Genomic DNA, 21,634 nt, shown 5'->3' on the forward strand with positions numbered 1-21,634 from the left:
TTTTATTTTTCTAGCCTTGTTGGGAGTATAGATGATGTTTCAAAATTTCTTTTTACTATATTTAAATATCTAGGCAGCTTTTAATTGTTGTTTTTGTAATGCTCTCTGCTTTCTTTCCTGGATGATAGAAGATATTGTAACCCTAGAAGAAAATACCCACTAAAAACTTTCCCATATGCCAGGTGCCAGTGGCTAGTGCCTATAATCCTAGCTACTCTGGAGGCTGAGACCTGAGGATTAAGGTTCAAAGTCAGATGGGCAGAAAAGTCTGTGAGACACATATCTCCATTTAACCACCAGAAAACCAGAAGTGGGGCTGTGGCTCAAGCGGTAGAATGCTTACCTTGAGCTGAAGAGCTCAGGGACAGTGCCCAGGCCCAGAGTTCAAGCCGTAAAACTGCCAAAAAAAAAAGTTCCCTATATAATTAAAACCATAACCAAAACCTAGTGCCAGTGACTTCTTCTATGTGAATCCCAGTTATTCAGGAAGCTGAGACTTGGAGGATTATGGTGCAAAGTCATCTCAGACAGTAAAGCCTATGAAAAACTTGATGTCCAATTAATTAGCAAAAATCCAGGCTTGAGGTACTCTTGGGAACACACCTGAAAGATTCATGTTCAAGCTACATTGGAGATTCCTGCATCTCTGTTGTGGCACATTTGCCACAGCACAAATGATGAAATTAACTTAGGTACTCATCAGCAGATGAATGAAGATGATATGGCATTTACACAAAGAAGTATTATCCAGCTATATAGAAGATAAAATTGTGTCATTTTTTTTAAGGAGAATGGATGGAACTGGAGATCAATATGTTAAGTCAAATATGACAAATCCAGAAAAGGTAGATATCATGTGTTTTCTCTCATGTACAGAATCTAGATTTTAAAAAAGGACATGAATATAGAAAAGTGACCATTTGGGATGAGGAGAGGAAGAGTGGGAGTGGGTATTGCCAAAGATAGGGTGAAGGGAAGGGTTGACTCTGATCACAACATGTTATATACACGCATAGATATGTCAAAATAAAACTCATTGTATTCTAAAACTGATATATTCTATAATGATGATCCTACATGGATACAGTATTATTATCCAGAATCCATAGATCATACAAGATTTGCTCTTGGTTTTACTCATTTTATGGGTTTGCATGAATGTATAAGAACATGGTTTCAACACTAGAGTTGCAGGGAATACTTTCCTATGGTAAAAATTTTGTTTCCCACTTATTCATCCCTCCTAACTTTTAGCTCTTGAAACTACTTATCATTTTGTATAGCTTGAATCAAACAGTATACAGCCTTTTAGATTATGTTTATTCATGTATATTGTATGTAAGTTTCCTCCCGTCTTTTTATGGATGGATGGCTCATTTCTTTCAAGTACTGAAGAATATTCCATTATCTGGATGTACCATAGTTTATCCATTTACCTACTGAAAGGTATCTTATTTGTTCCTAAGTTTTGGGCGTTCATGAGTAAAGTTCTTAAACATCTCTGTGCAGGTATTTGTTTTGACCTAAGTTTCCTTTCCTAAAACTTGAGTTTATAAAGTGGGAAATCATTTAATTTTATGATGATAATATCATTAAAAACAAATCAATTTTCTTTCATTTCAGTGTGTACAATACCTCCTGAAATGCAGAATATGTGTTGAATCATATAATGATAACAAACTCCCAAACTTTTTGATTGTTGAGTTGATACTCTTTCAGTGAAAAATGCAGAAATGACACATTGAGCATCTTTACAAGCTGGCTTTCGTGATTTTATAAATTTAAATAGGCAATAGCGTGTGTTATGTTTATTAACTTAGTATTTGATGGTGCTTTTAAAGTAATTTGTTAAGAAAAAAACTGTCATACTGTTAGGCCACTGCTTCCATTGATTATAATATGCATATATTTAAAGTTTTATATTTAGAAGAAATAAGAAGAATAAAAAGAAGTGGAAACTTCCTGGATATAAAATCGAATCTGAATTTCAGACTATGTAGAATTGCATCCTTATGCAATTGTTTTAGAACGTTTGTGAAAGTAAACTTTACACTTCGTCACTATTAAGCTCCTGGTAATAGTAACAGCTTTAATATCACTTTATTGTTCTTAAAGGGAATTTAAAGCAATCTGAAATCGATTTTCTATGTGAGTGCCAGTTGCCCAATAAATGCTTTACAGACGTTTCATCTCACAAAAATTTTGAGCTCAGTAACAAGTCAGGGTTGAGTGCTGAATTTGGGGCCAAAAGGGAGAGGAAGGCAGAAGTCTGAAGGCAGAAGTGATAATAAGTGTGAAGAGATTATGAAATGAACTTCAAAGTGGAAAGGGTTTACAAGGCCCAGGACATTTTCCATGACGAAGGCTGCATTGTTCAGAGCTCTGATTGCATGTAAGGCTGGTGCTTCCTTTTAAAGGCATGAGGTTGGGGCTGATTAATTGCATCCTATGCAACTTTAATCTTTAAAACAGCAGACCATCTTAATTGTCTTTACATCTTCAATATGTAGTGCTCATCACTCAATCATTCAGTCCTGAGTGACATTCTCCTCTCTCCACATCAAAAAATATCCTAATTAAGACGTGGGCTATTAGACCTCTTTTTAAAAAAAATATAAGATTTTTATTGTGAAAATACTGTACAGAGGGGTTACAGTTACATGAGCAAGGTAATGAGTACATTTCTTATCCTGAATTGTTGCCTTCTCCTTTGTTTTTCCCCTACCATCCCTTCCTTCCTTATTAGGACTTTTATTTTTATGTTCTTCCCATAGATGATTTTATGTACTTTTAGTTTTACCTAGTAATTCAAAGCAAATGGCTTTAAAATCCATCTTCTTGTCTTACTAGTCCTTTCCTTCAGAGGTCATCTTCTGCTTTATATCCTTAAGAGGCAAAGTTGTTCCCAAGGGTATATCTCCATGAACCTTCTCTGATTTTGAACTCTGCTAACATGTTGTTCTGATGTTATCATTGTCACATATTTTTGGTCAGATATTTGTTGGATGCTATGGTATAGGGTTATATTTCTCTCCATAGTATACAGCTATAGTTCACATTTCTAAAAATATTGGTTAAATTAATATAGAAGTAAGCCATCTGAGATACTTTCATTCCTGCATCTGGCATTCCATTGTTCAAACAGAAATGAAATTATAATTTAAAGTCCAATGTATTTCTATCTATTTGAAAGACAAAGAGATATGATTGTTGGACTATAGCTTTGAACAAGTTTCTTAATGTTTCTTTTCAAAACTAGACATTTCCATTACAATGTACTAAAACTAGTCTGATATGCAAAGTAGGATGGAAAGCTAAAGGCCATAAGGGAATCAGACTTAGCAAAATTCAGTAAAAAGTAGAGAAAAGAGTCTTAAGTATAATCATCACTCTTGCAAATAATCAAATACTTAATTTTGAAAGAAAGAAAATGTATGTCGGTTTGGGGCTTTTGTAGGCATGTATATCAAAAGCTGATATTTTAGGCAGTCTTATTACGTTAGTGACTTGATAAATTTCCTCTACATAAAATTCTATTGAACTTGTAATCTTTTTAATAGAGTCTGTGCATTGTCTGTTGTATTTTCATTTTCCTCGCTTAATTTATTCATTTCTCTCTATATAATAGAACTTATTGAACTTCCTGTTGATTGTGCAGTGTGTTGGGCATAAAATCTGTGAATTAACTATAACATTAGGAGTAATTAGGTACATGCATTAATATTAGGTGGCCGTGATGAACTTGAGTTCTTATCTGTTTTTCATACACACACATATATATGGAAAAGAATATATATTCATATATATATTCATATGTATATATCTCTCTTATATATGTTCATATGTATATATCTCTCTTATAGATATATACATATACAAACTCACAGAGGTAGAAAATACATTAGTTGTTAAATCCCTTATAGAATTCGATAATAAAGGTTCCTTTACCTAAAATAAGGAGGAGGGAACAGAAGTAGATCCAGGCACACATGCACGTGCATACATGAATATACCAAGAGGAAGTGGAGGGGAGGGAAAGAGGGAGAATGAGAGAGAGTATTTTTGTTTTTTCTTTGGTAGTTTCTGTGCATTTGAAGGTCCTTGTGCTCTAGAGAGTCATGCTTCTGTCAGGGAACACACATATACGGTTCCTGTGATTGGAAACTCTGGTTCCCTTACTCCTCTGGTACTTATGGGACCTTTCCTGCCACTGAATCAAGAGGCAGAGAATAAATCACTGTATTTTCAGGGAATGCTGACTATGATTGTCAGAGAGAAATTGAATTGCATCTCCATGCTAGGACTATGTCTGAGGTCCAAGGAACTGACTGTCTTTTATGCTACCTTCCCCCATAGTGCTAGCTAATAAAACCCGGTGGCCACCCTATCAGGACAAGGACACTGACTGTTCCCATGGGGATGAAGTTTGTGGTGTAGAAGAAAACAAGTCATAACCAACAAACTTCATTTTTATGAACCTAGTACGGACATTAACTACTGAAGCTGTAACACTGTATGGCACTGAATTATTTATCTGTACACTTTTCTTTGTGATGTTGATATGAAGAACCACAGTATGGGCTAGCATCCAAGGCCTGAGAAGAGAGTTGGTCACAGATGGCATTGCTCTATGATACCGTTGTTAGTGGGAAGTCAAATATTTCCTGTGTTGGGGAACTTTTCACGTAGGCAAAGGGCAAGAAGGAAAAGTACCGGGAAAGGGAGTTGATTATGATATGTAATTTCATTCTTCATTTCTACGACTACTTTCTAATTTTTTCTGCTCCAGGAAAATGACTTGTCCCATTTCAGTGTATGGCCTTCTTTGCCCTTCCCCTTCTCATTGAGAGAGTGTACGTTAGTAAAAGGAAGAAAGTGGTCTGAATAGCTGTCTCTGAGCTGATGTTGCCTTGCTCCCTGTATGCCCTTTGACTAGATTGTAACGTGTTGCTGATAGTAGATGCCTCCATAAGATTCTTTATAGCAGGAGCAATTGGCTGTACTCTGGGTTAAACCACTAGCACCCTGATTTGTTGTGGACCCTGCCACACATTTGTGAACCCATTTCAAATAATCCTAACTTGGATGCATCATCTCCTTCTTGGGCCTTCTACTGTCAGAATCCCTTTCTATCATTCTTATCAGCTAAAAGAACCTAGGGCATTGGTAGAAGTTTGTGGGAGTGAAGAGGTTACAAATCGTGGCTTGAAGTTTTTAGTAGGAGGGATTCCTTTTGGAAACTAGAAAAGAGACACGGAGGGTCTCTTTCTGTATAACAGGCCCCTATGAACTCTGTCCTATCCTCAAAATGTATATATTTGTACTGCGTGATTTAGCCTGGAATCAGGGCTGGTAACACTTTGTGGGGCTTAGTGAACATATCTAGATAGAGGCAACTTTAAGATAAAATAACCACTCAAAATGACCACACAAGGGTCCTTGTTAAATAATTCTTCATTTCAAGACGACAACACAAAAGCCACAGACCTGGTAGAGGTATGAAGCCCTGTGTAGCTGCACAGACAGGTCCTAAAGCCATGCTATGGGAGGAAGACAGGGTCAGAATAGAAACTACTAAGATACAGATGAGTTTGAAGTAGTACACACATTTTGCCATAAAGCCTGAAGAGTGAAGTGGGAAACTGCACTTGTTTAAACTTTTCCTACCTTTTAGGAGTACTTGGAAGGAATAGGAAATGATAAAGTAACCTAGACATTTGTGTGTGTGTGGGGGGGGGGTTGTGTTTGAATCACTGCGATAGTGGTTTCAATGCTTGGATGCATAGCAGACTCTCTGGGAAGCTTTAAGAAAATCCGAGTGTCTCAGCTGCTCACCCCATCCCTTCTGACCCAATTGTTATGAGATTCTTGGGGTTGACACATTTTTAGGGGTGATGCAAAATTTGGGTTTGGGAGTTGGGGATTTAGCTCAGTGGAAGAGCATTTGCCAAGCAAGTGCAAGGCCCTGAGTTTGGTTCTCAGCTCTGGAAAAAACAATGGGGGTTTGCTTTAGACTATATCACCCTAACACAAATGTACACAAAACATAAATTATACTCACATATATAAACATTTACATTAAATGGTACAAGACAAATATGATGAACAATTTGGCATGTTAAATAATATATTCAAGTTGTATAGTTAATGTCAAAGATATACTCAGAGTATTTGTCTTCCTGTGTGGAGAAGAAAATCTCATTTTAGTTCTGTATCAGATGGTAACTATATTTTGAAAAATTACTGCCAGTAGCTAATCACTCATGCCTGTAATCCTAGCTACTCAGAATGCTGAGTTTTGAGGATCATGGTTTGAAGCCAGCCCAGGCAATAAAGTCCATGAGAATCTGATTTCCAATTAACTACCATAAAAACTGGTAATGGTGCTGTGACGTAAGGGGTAGAGGTCTAGCCTTGAGCGAAGACGCTCAGGGGCAGTGCTCAGATACTGAGCCAAACCCTAGGACTGGCATGTATACACATTGCCCCTCTCCACCTGCCACATTGCTACACTGTGTTCATTTTACATTCCCACAACAATATATGAAAATAATTGTTCTGCATATATTGTCACATTTTTTTAAAAATTCATTTTTCAAAGTGTGTAGTGTTATTATGTGGATTCTCTCAGGATTTCCTTACTGAGTAATGGTGTTGAATATCTTTTTCATATGCTGACATTACATACAGTGACTCTGACGAAGTGTTCATTAATTATTTTGCTGACATTTCATTTTATTTGTATATATTATATAAATATATGCATCCATGCACATCTACACACCTATACACAAATATACATATATATGCGTATGCATATATACATTTAACTAGCTAAGTAAATTGGAAAAGTACACAATCCTCCCATAGAAAATTAAGATTTAATGCAGACGAATTCTATTTGTAAAATTTTGTAGGGAGATTGAGGGAATTAAGTACAGGGAGGGGGAGAAAGACAAGGGGAAGGAGAGGAATTAAGTTTTTTTTAATTTTAATTTTAATTTTTTGTGAACACACTGTACAGAGGGGTTACAATTATATGGGCAGGTTAATGCGTACATTTCTTATCAAGCATTGCAGCCTCCTCCTTTGTTTACCTTTCACATCCCTTCCCAGCCTCCCCCCTCCCCCCCCCCCCCCAATCCTCCCTGCTTCCCCCCCCCCACCAACATTGTAAAGCTCGTTTTTGACATGACAACTTGTACTTCTCATTGTTGCAACAGGTCCACCTGAATCCTTAAACGACTTGTTTTTCCCCATCTCCTCCACAAGTTATACTGACGTCAAATATAGTGAAGGAATTAAGTTTTTAAAATTTAATTTTATTTTATTGTAAAGGTGATGTACAGAGGGGTCACAGTTACATAAGCAAGGCAATGAGTACATTTCTTACAAACATTATTAGTCTCTCCCTCATCTTTTTCTTGCTTTCCCTTCCCACCCCCAAGTTGTGAAGTTCATTTCCAACACAGTGTCTTGTTGCATTGGTTCACCCTTTGTCCTTTGTCTCACCATTTGTTATTTCCCTTCCCTTCCCCAAATCAGATAAACGTACATACAGAATTCTGTTTAGAAAACCTGTGAATGACTATACTTAAGTTCACACCTAATTTCTTGATATTTTTTATTTCTTAGAATCTTCAAATTTCTTAAAAACCTTTAAAGATCTTCAAATTATAACTCTTAGGATTTTAGTAACATGAAAATACAAGACCTGGGGGAATCATTTTGAGGGAAAATTTGGAAACCAGACTTTGCTAGGTATACAATAAGAATAGTTATAACAATAAGCAATGTTTGACATCTATTAGCCTATTGATACATGTACAATGTATTATTTCTTTTATTTTCTATTGCCATCTATGAACTAGCATATTATTTCTTTTATTTTCTATTACCATCTATGAACTAGCTACTATAATCATTCCCGTTTCCCATAGGAGAGAAGGCAGTGAGACAGAAATGTGACATAATCTGTTCAATGTCATTCAATTTATAAATAATGGATCTAGTCTTTAATCCAAATAATCTCATTTCAACTTAAACATTTTCAGACACTGTGCTAAGAAATATGATGGACAATAAAGCCAATATTTCCTGTTTCATAAATGAAATTTGAGTGTTTAGCTAATGGCAAAGAAGTGACAGAGTCAACAAATATCCATTATTTATAGTTAGAAGGTAAAGCTGTGCAAAGGATTATTTCTCTTTGTGTGTATGTGCCAGTGCTGGGGTTTGAACTCAGCATCATGCTTTCACTTGGCATTTTTCCTCAAAGCTGTCACCCTACTACTTGAGCCACATTTCCACTTCCAGATTTTGTCTGGTTAGTAAGAGATAAGTCTCTTGGACTTTTCTGTCAGGATGGCTTCAAACTGCAATCTCAGATCTCAGTCTCCTAAGTCGCTAGGTTTACAGGTGTGAGCCATTGAAGCCCAACAAGATTAATTATTTTGTAAGTTTTTGGATATCAAATACCTTTTATTTTTATTTACTTTATTTAATTGTAAATATGCTGTACAGAAGGTTACAGTTACATAAGTCATGTATTGAGTACCTTTCTTTTTGAACAGTGTCATCCCTCCCTCATTTTCTCCATTTTTCCCCTCCTGATTTCCTCTCCTGCATTTTCAACATAGTGTCTAGTAAGTACCACTTCTGAATTACTTCAACCTTTGTTACAATATTTTTGTGCATCTCCTTCCCCTCCCAAATAACAATTCTTATAACTGCTGTTTAAACAGAGATGGAGCAGAAAGGGAAACTTGCATTGAATGAGATACTATCTCATTTATTTTCATTTTTATTTTTTGCTGGTCCTGGCACTAGAACTCAGGGCCTGGACAGTGTTCCTAAGAAGCTTTGCGCAGGGCTAGCATGCTACTGCTCAAGCCACAGCTACAGGTTGGGTTTGTTTTTATTTTTACTTTTGGAAGTTAATTGGAAATAAGACTCTCATGGACTTTCCCGATGGGACTGACTTGAAACCCCTATCCTCAGATTTCACCCTTTTGAGTAGCTAGGATTACAAGCATGGCCACTGGTGCCCAGTTTCTTTCATGTTTTTTTGTCAGTTCTACATTATATAATTAGTGATATACTAGAATTAGTTGGTGTCTTCCAATATAGATTATAATAAAATGATTTTGATGTAATTCACCAGAATTTAGGTGGCAGTGTTATAACATGGTTGTAATACTGTATATTTTAGAGTCTTCTTAAAATTGACAATAGTCAGGAGGGGAGGAAGCCCTAGTATTTGGATAACAGGTATGTTTTGTTGGATTTTTGTCTTTTTAGAAGAAAATATTTTGTTGGTTTATAAGTTTAGGTTACACAGAAATTGGGATTTCTGCACGTGATAGAATCTTTACTGCAATTAATAATTATTCTGGTATCTGGAGCGAATTAAAACAGTTTGTTCCTAGATATGTGGATTGTTTTATTTATTTATTTTTTTTTGGGTACGGTCGTGGGGCCTGAACTCTGGGCCTGGGTGCTGTCCCTCAGCTCTTCAGCTCAAGGCTAGCACTCTACCACTTGAGCCACAGCGCCACTTCCGGCTTTTTTCATTTTGCTTATGTGGTGCTGAGGAATCCAACCCAGGGCCTCAGGCATGCAAGGCAAGTGCTCTACCACTGAGCCATCTTCCCAGCCCCCTTGTTTTATTATTTTTTTATGTCAATCAACTCCATAGGTAAAATTGCTATATGAGATTCCAGTGGATAGAACAAAGAGAGGCTTCTGTTTTCATTTTAAAGGCAAATCAAGAGAAATGTAAACAAGTCAATAATGATTAGCCCAAGGGTGATAAAAGAATGAGGTTCTTGGAGATCTAGCAGGATTTCATGTCCAGATTTCTTTGGTGTGAGTTGTGCAGTGATTCCTTCCATGGACCAAACAGCAGGGTCCTGGGACAGCACCTGGAGAGAGGCACGGCATCAAGACCAGGGGCATTTTGAGGAGTTGCTTAGCGGTCACAGGTGTGGACAGAGGCCATTTCATCCATAAATTGTTTGCCAGTGGAGTTTCTGTAGCTGGGTTTGAATTGGTCTGTGCAGCTCAGAATGTCTCTGAGTTAAGGGTGAATGAGTTTTATCTGTGGATCAGAGGAGGCACACATGGATAAACCCACCTGCAACCATTTGGAATGCAGCCAGCCAAGTCTTTGGACTCCTTAGCAATAGTCTTTCTCAAATGGCTAGGAAACAAGGACAAAGGGGCAGCAGGAAGATGCATCTCCTGGGTCTTGAGAAGAACAAGAGATTGTTCCCAGTGGGAAATCTCTGAGGAAGGGCACGGAATCAATTAAGAGCAAAAGAATCAAATTTTAACATCTGTCAGGCTCAGTGTATGTGAAGCTAACTTAAAAATGTAAAATCTTTTCTTACTTCTCTTCTTTTTTCCTTCTATTTGACCTTGTCCCCCACTAGCCAGAGCTAGCTGATGGAGAAGAGAAATTACAACCTGAAGCTTTTGGGTAGGATATGAAGCTGGACTTTTTTTTTTTGGGTCCGGTGGTGGGGTCTGAACTCTGGGCCTGGGAGCTGTCTCCCAGCTCAAGGCTAGCGCTCTACCACTTGAGCACCATTTCCAGCTTTTTTTCTGCTTATGTGGTGCTGAGGAATTGAACCCAGGGCCTCATGCATGCGAGGCAAGCACTCTACCACTGAGCCACCTTCCCAGCCCTGAAGCTGGACTTTTAACTACAGAGTTGACATAATGCTTAGGGCTTTAAGTGGTTTAATGTTTTATATCCTCTAGGCACAAGCAGGGGCAAACTGCTTGTCATAGCTTCTGTGATCACACACCCATGAGGTGCGTTTGCTTGATTTACTGGGTATATTCAATAAAGCATACACTTAAATACAGAATGGTGAACCCTCTAGTCTACAAAAAATACTGTTCATTAATATATATATATATATATATATATATATATATATATTATTGTGAAAATACTGTAGAGAGGGGTTATAATTACATGGGCAAGGTAATGAGTGCATTTCTTTTTTTTTTAATTTAATTTAATTTTATTAGTGAACATACTGTACAGAGGGGTTACAATTACATGGGCAGGATAATGCATACATTTCTTATCAAGCATTGCAGCCTCCTCCTTTGGTTTACCCTTCACATCCCTTCCCAGCCTCCACCCTCCCCCCCAATCGCAATCCTTCTCCTTCCCCCCCTTCCCTCCCCCCCCCCCCCGCACCGACATTGTAAAGCTCATTTTGGACATGACAACTTGTACTTCTCATTGTTGAAACAGGTCCACCTGTGTCCTTAAACAACTGGTTTTTCCCCATCTCCTCCACAAGTTATACTGACATCAAATATAGTGAAAGCAGGGGTTATACTGTGGGGGAGGGACATACAAAGCAACAAAGAGATAACCTTATAAATGCGTTAGAAACACATGTATGAAAGAAAATAACATTAAAATACATATCTAAGGGTTCGTTTTCCTGACATCACATATGAGTGCATTTCTTATCAAGCATTATTGCCTCCTTTGTTTCCCCTTACCATCCCTTCCCATCTCCCCCCATCCCCACCACCACCTACACTGCCCTCCCCGCGCCAAAGTTGTAAAGTTCATTTTCTTTTTTTTTTTTTTTTAATTTAATTTTATTTTATTTGAGAACATACTGTACAGAGGGGTTACAATTACATGGGCAGGATAATGCGTACATTTCTTACCAAGCATTGCAGCCTCCTCCTTTGTTTACCCTTCACCTCCCTTCCCACCCTCCTCCCTCCCCCACACCCAATCAAACCCCCCCTCACCCCCCCACTCCGACATTGTAAAGCTGGTTTTGACATGACATTTTGGATACTATTTATTTATTTTTGCCATCGTGGGGCCCGAACTCTGGGCCTAGGCACTGTCCCTCAGCTCTTCAGCTCAAGGCTAGTGCTCTACCACTTGAGCCACAGCGCCACTTCCAGCCTTTTTCTGCTTATGTGGTGCTGAGGAATCGAACCCAGGGCCTCATGCATGCAAGGCAAGCACTCTACCACTGAGCCACCTTCCCAGCCCCTTGACATGACATTTTGTACTTCTCATTGTTGCAACAGGTCCACCTGAATCCTTAAACGACTTGTTTGTCCCCTTTTCCTCCACATGTTATACTGACATCAAATATAGTGAAAGCGGGGGTTACACTGTGGGGGAGGGACATACAAAGCAACAAAGAAATAATCTTATAAATTCATTAGAAACACATGTATGAAAGAAACAAAAACATTAAAATACATATTTGAGGGTTCGTTTTCCTAACATCACATTATCTGACTTTTTCCGCTTGACTCATACCTATACTAGATATTGCAAATAAGGGAAACCATGGGACCTATGTTTCTTTGGGCCTGGCTTACTTCACTTAATATAATCTTTTCCAAGCCTTTCCATTTCCTAACAAATGGGGCAATGTCATTCTTTCTGATGGAGGCATAGAATTCCATTGTGTATATATACCACATGTTCTTGATCCATTCATCTACTGAGGGGCATCTGGGTTGGTTCCATATCTTAGCTATGGTAAATAATGCTGCAATAAACATAGTTGTGCTGGTAGCTTTAGTGTGGTCTTTTTTGTAAACATTAGGGTAAATGCCCAAAAGTGGGATTGTTGGGTCATAGGGGAGTTCTATGTGAAGTCTTTTGAGGAACCTCCATACTGCTTTCCAAAGTGGTTGAACAAGTTTACATTCCCACCAACAATGAAGTAAGGTTCCTTTCTGTCCACATCCCCTCCAGCATCTGTTGTTGTTAGAGTTCTTGATTTTTGCTGTTCTGACTGGAGTGAGGTGATATCTCAATGTTGTTTTGATTTGCATTTCTTTTATGGCTAGGGATGTTGAACATTTCTTCATGTGTCTATTGGCCATCCTTTCTTCTTCAGAGAAGCTTCTCTTTAAGTCTTTTGCCCACTTACTTATTGGGCAGTTGTTTCTTTGAGGATTTGTTGTTGGGTGGTTTAATTTTTTGAGTTCCAAGTATATTTTAGATATGAGACCCTTGTCCGTTGTATGGCTAGTAAAGATCTTCTCCCAATCCGTGGGCTTTCTATTGATCTTGCTAGCTATGTCATTTGCCCTGCAGAAGCTCTGCAACCTTATGCAATCCCATTTGTCCAACCTTTCTTTGATTTGTTGTGTTTCCGGGTCTCTATTCAGAAAATTTCGGCCTGAGCCAAGGAGACATAGGGTTTCTCCTATTCCATCCTGTAATGTTTTCAGAGTGTCTGCTTTGAGTTCAAGGTCTTTGATCCATTTCGAGTTGATTCTGGTGCAGGGTGATATATAAGGATCTAGCTTTAGTTTTCTACATGTAGTTAACTAGTTTTGCCAGCACCATTTACTGAAGAGGCTGTCTGTCTTCCATTCTATTATTTTAGCTCCCTTGTCGAAGATTAGATGGCTATAGGTCTATAGGTTCATTTCTGGGTTTTCAATTCTATTCCATTGGTCCTGAGGTCTGTTCTTATGCCAATACCAAGCTGTTTTGATTACTATGGCTTTATAGTAGAGTTTGAAATTTGGTATTGATATTCCTCCAGCAGTGTTCTTTCCGTTGAGGAGCGTTTTTGCTATTCGGGGTCTTTTATTGTTCCATATGAATTTTTGGATTGCCTCTTCTATTTCCTAGAAGAATGAGGGTGGAATTTTGATAGGTATTGCGTTGAATTTGTAGATAGCCTTGGGAAGTATTGCCATTTTCACGATGTTAATCTTTCCAATCCAGGAGCATGGGAGGTTTTGCCATTTTTTAAGTTCTGTGTTGATTTCCTTTTTCAAGGTATTAAAGTTTTCATTATTGAGGTCCTTCGCTTCTTTAGTTAAGTTAATTCCTAGGTATTTTATTTTTTGTGGGGCTATTACAAATGGAGTTGCTTTCCTAATTTCAGCCACACTTTTCTCATTGTTGGCATACAGAAAAGCCATTGATTTTTGGGGGTTAATTTTATAACCTGCTACTTTGCCAAAGTTTTGAATCAGCTTGAGTAATTTGGGAGTGGAGTCTATGGGATTCTTTAAATACAAGATCATGTCATCTGCAAAGAGGGAGAGTTTTATTTCTTCTTTCCCTATTTGGATCCCCTTTATGTCTGCATCTTGTCTTATTGCTGTAGCTAGCCTTTCTAATACTAGATTGAAGAGAAGTGGAGAGAGTGGGCATCCTTGTCTTGTTCCTGAGTTAAGAGCAAATGGCTTTAGTTTTTCACCATTGAGTATAATGCTGGCTGTAGGTTTGTCATATACAGCCTTTATTGTATTGAGGAATGTTCCATGGATTCCTAATTTTTCCAAAACCTTCATCATAAAGGGGTGTTGGATCTTGTCGAATGCTTTTTCTGCGTCTATTGAGATAACCATGTGGTTCTTATTCTTGCTCCTGTTGATGTGATGAATAATATTAATTGATTTACCTATATTGAACCAGCTTTGCATCCCTGAAATGAATCCTGTTTGATCGTGGTGTATGATTTTTTGGATGAATTGTTGAAGTCGTTTGGCCAAAATTTTGTTGAGAAGTTTTGCATCAATGTTCATCAAAGAAATGGGTCGATAGTTCTCTTTCTTTGATGAGTCCCTGCCTGGTTTTGGGATGAGGGTTATGATGGCTTCATAGAATGTATGAGTAGTGAACTTTCTCTTTCAATTTCATTGAAGAGTTGGAGGAGAATTGGTGTGAGCTCTGCTTTGAAGGCCTTGCAAAATTCCACTGTAAAACCATCTGGTCCTGGACTTTTCTTAGCTGGGAGGTCTCTTATTGCTGTTTCTATTTCAATGCTTGATATGGGCCTGTTAAGATAGTTTACCTCATCTTGGTTTAGTTTTGGCATGTCAATATTCGCTAGGAAGAGGTCCATTTCTGTCAAGTTCTCAAACTTATTAGCATAAAGTTTTGAGAAGTATTCCGTTATAATGTTCTGAATCTTGGTTGTTTCCGTGGTGATGTTTCCATTCTTATCTCTGAGTTTATTAATTTGGGTGTGTTCTCTTCTTTTTCTGATAAGATTTGCTAAGGGTCTGTCAATTTTGTTAAGTTTTTCGAAGAACCAACTCTTTGTTTTGTTGATTCTTTCTATAGTTTTTTTGGATTCTAATTCATTTAATTCTGATTTAATTTTGATTATTTCTTTCCGTCTACTGGATTGGGGTTTATCTTGCTGCTCTTTTTCAAGGAGGTTTAGATGTGTCATTAAATTGTTAGTTTCAGATCTCTCCAATATGTTGATGTAGGAGCTCAGAGCTATAAACTTGCCTCTGAGTACTGCCTTTGCTGTGTCCCAGAGGAGCTGGTATTTTGTGTGTTCATTTTTGTTGAATAGCATGAACATTTGAATTTCCTTTCTAATCTCTTCCATGACCCACTCATGATTCAGCAGTGTGTTGTTCAGCCTCCATTTGATACCGGACTTTCTTTGGTGGCTTTTGGTGTTGAGTTCTAATTTTATTCCCTTGTGGTCAGAGAGAATGCAAGGTATAACTTCAATGTTTCTGAATTTAGACAAGTTTGCTTTGTGGCCTAAAATGTGGTCTATTTTAGAAAACGTTCCATGTGCTGCTGAGAAAAACGTGTATTCTGATGCTGCTGGGTGAAATGTTCGGTAAATGTCTGTTAAGTCTAGTTGATCTATGCAGCTGTTTAGATCTGCGGTTTCTCTGTTGAGTTTTTGCCGAGTTGATCTATCTAGTGGGGAGAGTGGTGTGTTAAAATCCCCAACAATTAATGTCTTTGGATCTATATGGGATTTGAGGGTAAGTAGTGTTTCTTTGATAAATTTGGGTGCTCCATTGTTTGGCGAATAGATATTTAGAATTGTAATATCCTCCTGAAGGAGAGATCCTTTAATTAGTATGTAGCGACCTTCTTTATCTCTTCTCACGAATTTTAATTTGAAGTCTATTTTATCTGATATTAGGATTGCAATTCCCGCCTGTTTATGGGGGCCATTTGCTTGGTAGATTTTGTTCCAGCCTTTAACATTGAAAATGTGTTTGTTTTTACGGGCAAGATGTGACTCCTGCAGGCAGCAGATAGAAGGGTCTTGTTTTTTAATCCAACTAGACAGTCTATGTCGCTTAATTGGAGAGTTCAGTCCGTTAACATTAAGAGATAGGACTGAGAGGTATTTGGGAGTTCCTGCCACGTTATCTACCTTCTTGGGGGCTGCGAAAACTGGGTTCTTCCTATGGTTCTTGGATTCTCAGTTTGGGTGCAGTTTCTTGGCCTTTATTGCGGTCTTGTTGGTTTTCTATGTGTAGGACATCTTTAAGAATCTTTTGTAGGGCTGGTTTGGGGGAGATGTATTGTTTCAATTTTTCTTTGCTAAATTTCAACATAACATCTTGTACATCTCATTGTTGCAATGGGTCCACCAGTATCCCTATTTAAACAATTCGTTTTTTCCCTTCCCCTCCACAAATTATACCAGCATCAAATACAGTGAAAACAGGGGCATGGGGTATAACAAAGAAATATCTTATAAATATGTTAGAAACAATCGCAAGAAAGAAAAAACATTTGAGTCCTTATCTTGGGGTTCATTTTCCTTAACATTGACTTATCTGACCATTTCTGCTTGTCTCAGACATATACTAGTTATTGCAAATAAGGGAAACCATGGGACCTATGTTTTTTTGGCCCTGGCTTACTTCACTTAATATAATCTTTTCCAAGCCTTTCCATTTCCTAACAAATGGGGCAATGTCATTCTTTCTGATGGAGGCGTAGAATTCCATTGTGTATATATACACCACACTTTCTTGATCCATTCATCTACTGAGGGGCATCTAGATTGGTTCCATATCTTAGCTATGGTAAATAATGCTGCGATAAACATAGTTGTGCTGGTAACTTTAGTGTGGTCTTGTTTGTAAACATATGGGTAAATGCCCAAAAGTGGGATTGCTGAGTCATAGGGGAGCTCTATGTAGAGTCTTTTGAGGAACCTCCATACTGCTTTCCAAAGTGGTTGAATAAGTTTACACTCCCACCAACAATGCAGTAGGGTTCCCTTCTGTCTACATCCCCTCCAGCATCTTCATTATTATATTTTAATTCTAAGTTGCACCAATTTTATGTTTAAAATTACAGTCATATTTAATGCAACAATTTGCATGTTCCTTTCAAAGTAGTTTCCATGATATTGGCGCTGTATCTCCATTGCTTGGGTACTAGAACTTAAGAATTATATTATTATAAACTATTGAGTGTTTTTGCCTGGTAGTCATCATAATTGTAAATACAGGAATAAGTCTTTGGGAGGCTAATATTCCCATACAAATACATAAAAACACATATTGTTTCCTTCTAAGAAATCTACTTTAAAGAAGAAGGACTTTCATCTTAAAGTTTCACATGATATTATTGATCATTGAATTTATTAAAAGGTACTATAATTAAAAAGCCTGCTTTCAAAAGAGATAAAAAGATTGAACTGGTAACTAAAATTAGCAACTTGCTTTTGTTCTGGCCATTATAATGTCTTTGCATTCAAAGACCTTAGGAGTCATTTTATTCTAAATTATGTTTAAATATGAGATGAAGATGTTTGGGCTCACTGGAGCTGGTATTAGCAAGAGCCAAGGTTAGTGTTAGGAACCAAAGAAAACAATTAAGGGAAGATAGAACATGATAGGGAGGATAAATATTACTTATTGGACCAAATAAATAGTTATGGATAGTCTTTGATTCAAATGCTAATGTCCTAAGTTCTAGTCCAATGTCTTCTGCTGCTTTGAGGTATGTAAGTTGCCCTTAAAATAAAAACATTGGCATAAATTACACCCACATGACATGTAAATTATTAAGCATATTCCAGATATGTGCAAATATATATTACTCTGAGTCAAGAGAATATAATACTCCACACTGTAAATATTAATGACATAAATGGGTCATCATATTAGTTGGATACTGATATTGTTCATGAAACCTTTGGTGTGGAGAAGAACACACAGAAAGCCTAAGATAGAATTCCTACTCTAAAGGGGTCACATGGCTTTTTTTCATATTGGGATGAACATGATTGCTCTTGCCTTGTTGTAGGGTTTTGCTGGAGATTTCTTAACTGTTGCTAACCCTTATATGGCTTATTTCTCCAAACGAGATAATAATGTCAACCAGTGTGAGTTTCAGCAAAGCAAATATGGTTAAATGGAAAGGAAGACCTAAATTATTATTTTATTTTTATGAATAGATATAATAGAGCAGTGAATTGTTTGATGTAGCTATGGGATTATTATAGTGAAACTCCCTTGTATTAACCATGTGTACTATTAAAAATAGTAAAGAGAAACATGGCCTGGGAAACAAAAAAACTACAGAAAGCCTGTTCTGTCCAAAGAGTCAGATTATTTGGATAAAGGAAACAATATCAGAGAATTTGAAGTCAGTAGCTCATAGAAACTTTCTATTTTGTTCAACTAATTTTATGTAATGTGACATCAGTTTCCTTTTATTTTTGGTCGGTTGTTGGGCTTGAACTCTGGGCCTGGGTGCTGTCCTTCAGCTCTTCAGCTCAAGGCTAACATTCTACCACTTGAGCCACAGCACCATTTCCAGAGTGGTTTATTGGAGATAAAAGTCTCATGGACTTTCCTGTGTGGGCTGTCTTTGAACTGCGATCTTCAGATCTCAGCCTCCTGAGTAGTTAGGATTACAGGCGTGAGCCACAGTGCCCAGCTTCAGTTTCCTTTTTTTTACTTCAGTCAGGATTGGGAGGATTTTAGGCAAGCTTAGATAAATGTGAGCTGCTGCCCTATATTTTCTGGGGTGTAGACCAATCACAATCTAGAAGATTCTTGTCATAGAGATGCAAAGAGAGTGAATAATGTCTTAGAAGGTGCCTAAAGAGAGAACTCCTACTGCTAAGATGGACATTATGTCCCTGTTTATTCCTGAGATTGTTAGTGATCTGTTTTTTTTTTTTAAGTGCTGATACTGGGGCTTGAAGCCAGAGCCTGGATGGTTTCCCTTAGTTTATTCCACTCAAGGCTGGATCTCTACCATTTGAGTCACAGATCTACTTCCAGCATTTTGGTGTTTAGTTGAAAAAAGAAATCTCACAGACTTTCCTGCCCAGGTTGGCTTTGAACCAAGATCCTCAGATCTCAGCCTTCTGAGTAGCTATGATTATAGGCATGAACCACATTGCTGTTTGTTTTATAACTCAATACTATTTCCACAAAAAGGAAAAGGCTAACTGAGATGCTATGTAAATACTGACAGTAATTTCCACTATCATTTCAGAGTAATTTCAGCTGGTTTCCAAGTCATGAAAACCTTTTTCACCTCTCTACTTTCTGACAATCAATGGGATCTCTGTACAATGGATACTATCCCATATAAAAAGGAAACTGGGCTAGGAAACTACTTGTAAAATATATGGGTTTTTTTTGGAAAATAACCTGCTCTGGCCTTGCTAGGTGGGCAGTTTAACTTTTTAGTGCTAGAATGTAAAAATAGGCAAGACATTAAACTAGATTGTGGTGCAAAACTATTTCCAATGACAATCACGGATGGGCCACCAGCAGCAGGCTGCTGATACTGAGGTCTCCTCTCAGGAAGTTTCAGCCATAACGATAGGTTTAAAGTGACAGACACTCATAAAAGCACGGGTGGCAATGGAATTCTTTTCTCTTAGTTTCTCCTCTTGCTCTGTCTACCCTGCCATCCTCTTTATAGCCCACTTCATCGTAATAATCAACACTCGGAACCAAGACAGGTGGCAATACTGCTAAGTACTTCTACCAGTTGTTCCCTACGCAGGGTGCTGGTTACAAATTTCCTCCTTGGCTGTTTTGAACATACTTGTATAAAACTGAGAAATTATAGGAAAACATAATTAATTCTAAAAGGTCTTATTAAAAACATTTATAATCAGTCGCTCTTGCCTATAACCTTAGCTGCTCAGGAGCCTGAGATCCAAGGATTGAGGTTAGAAGCCAGCCCAGACAGGAAAATAGGTGAGATTCTTATCTACAATTAACCACTCAAAAGTAGAGATCAAGAACATCAGCCTTGATTGAAAAAGCTAAGGGAGAGTTCCCAATCCTTGAATTTACACCCTAAGTCTGACATAAACATACAAATAGACAGAAAAACAAACAAACAAAACCCTCTGTGACCTATATCTCATGCCATATTTTTTTAATTGAATTAATTGCCAGCATGTTAAAGTTGAAAAATGAAACACTAAAAATACAGTTCTTCACTTCCGTTCTAAAACTGGAAGTTGCAGTTTTGGAGTTGCATCCGCTGGTGATTACAACCAGTTGTTTGCTAAGCAAGGTCTGGCTGCTTCTGAAGGGTCAAGGCCTGACAAGGGCAAATGTTCCGCACCTCCACTTTTTCCTTTTCTTATCTTAGAAGCATGGCGAGTCTGCCTTACTCTTCTGAACATTTGAGTTGAGGGCCCCAAAGCACTGAATGTAAATTGCTTCAAAACAGAGACGGCTAATCAGTATTCAGTAACTGCTTTCTATCCAAAGCTCCGAGACACAGATGGAAGCCTGTGCAGACGTTCTCGTTCGCTCCCACCTTCCAATTTGTTCTGTTTGGCTCCCAAAGACAATAAAATAAACACTTCCAGCATTGTCTTGCCTCATAAATTAACCCCAGACCCTCAGTTGCTCAAGTAGAAAACCTGGGAAATCCTTCTTGTCTCTTTCTTTTCCTTCCCTTCCTTTCTTCAGACCCCCCTATTCTCTATCTTGCTACTAGACAAAAACTTATAAAAATGCAAATCTGATCGGGCGACTTCCTCATTTAACATAGAAGCTTCCCACTGCCCTTATAATGAATCAGCCCTCAACTCCACAGGCTGTGACCTGTTCTCCATGGGCTGTCCCTCTCATTACTCTTCCTCTGGGCTGCTCTTTCTTCTCCTGCAGCCTTGTAGTCACTTCCATGGCCCCCTCACGCATGCTCTCTCTCATCTCTAGGTCTCTGTGTGATGATTTGTCTTCCTTCTTTCCTCCCCTGCTTTCCTCTATCACTCTCATCCTGACCAAGGAATTAGGCATCACTTGGTGTTCTCATAGTTCCTGCATGAGATAAAGGGATCTAGAGTTTTAATGGCTAAATTTGGGCTCCAGTGAAATTCCACGTTTTCTGCCTACTACAGTTGTCAATACAGCTTCATGTTCTTGCCCTAGCTTCTGGTGTATTTTTTTTTTGCTGGGTCTACAATCAAATGTCTGCATTTGTATGTACCAAGCCATCTTCTGCTGGGCACTGGATGTCTATGATGAATCTTGTTCTAGTACGGGTTATGTGGAACATATTTCATGATCATGGACATTTTATTTGTTCCCGTGAAATGGGTGTCCCAGAAAGAAGATACAATGGTAGGGAATTCATGACCCAAGAAAATAAATATCATATGATATGTGTGTGTATGTTTAGTGGGGTTTGCTGCTTAGGTCTACCCCATTTAATAATAATTCTCCCAAGAAACTCATTAAGCTTGGGTATCAACTTACCGGGCAATACTATATTTCACCAACAATGGAACTGGAGCCCTAGAAGGCCATTAAAGTGAAATGAATAACCTAATCTCCTCTGTAAAATCAGCCTGGGATTCTAATTCACACTTATCACAGGGGTGAGTGGGGA

Source organism: Dipodomys spectabilis, unplaced genomic scaffold (genome assembly GCF_019054845.1).
Source record: "Dipodomys spectabilis isolate Male_0828 unplaced genomic scaffold, ASM1905484v1 ptg000054l, whole genome shotgun sequence".
NCBI classification, from domain to species: domain Eukaryota; kingdom Metazoa; phylum Chordata; class Mammalia; order Rodentia; family Heteromyidae; genus Dipodomys; species Dipodomys spectabilis.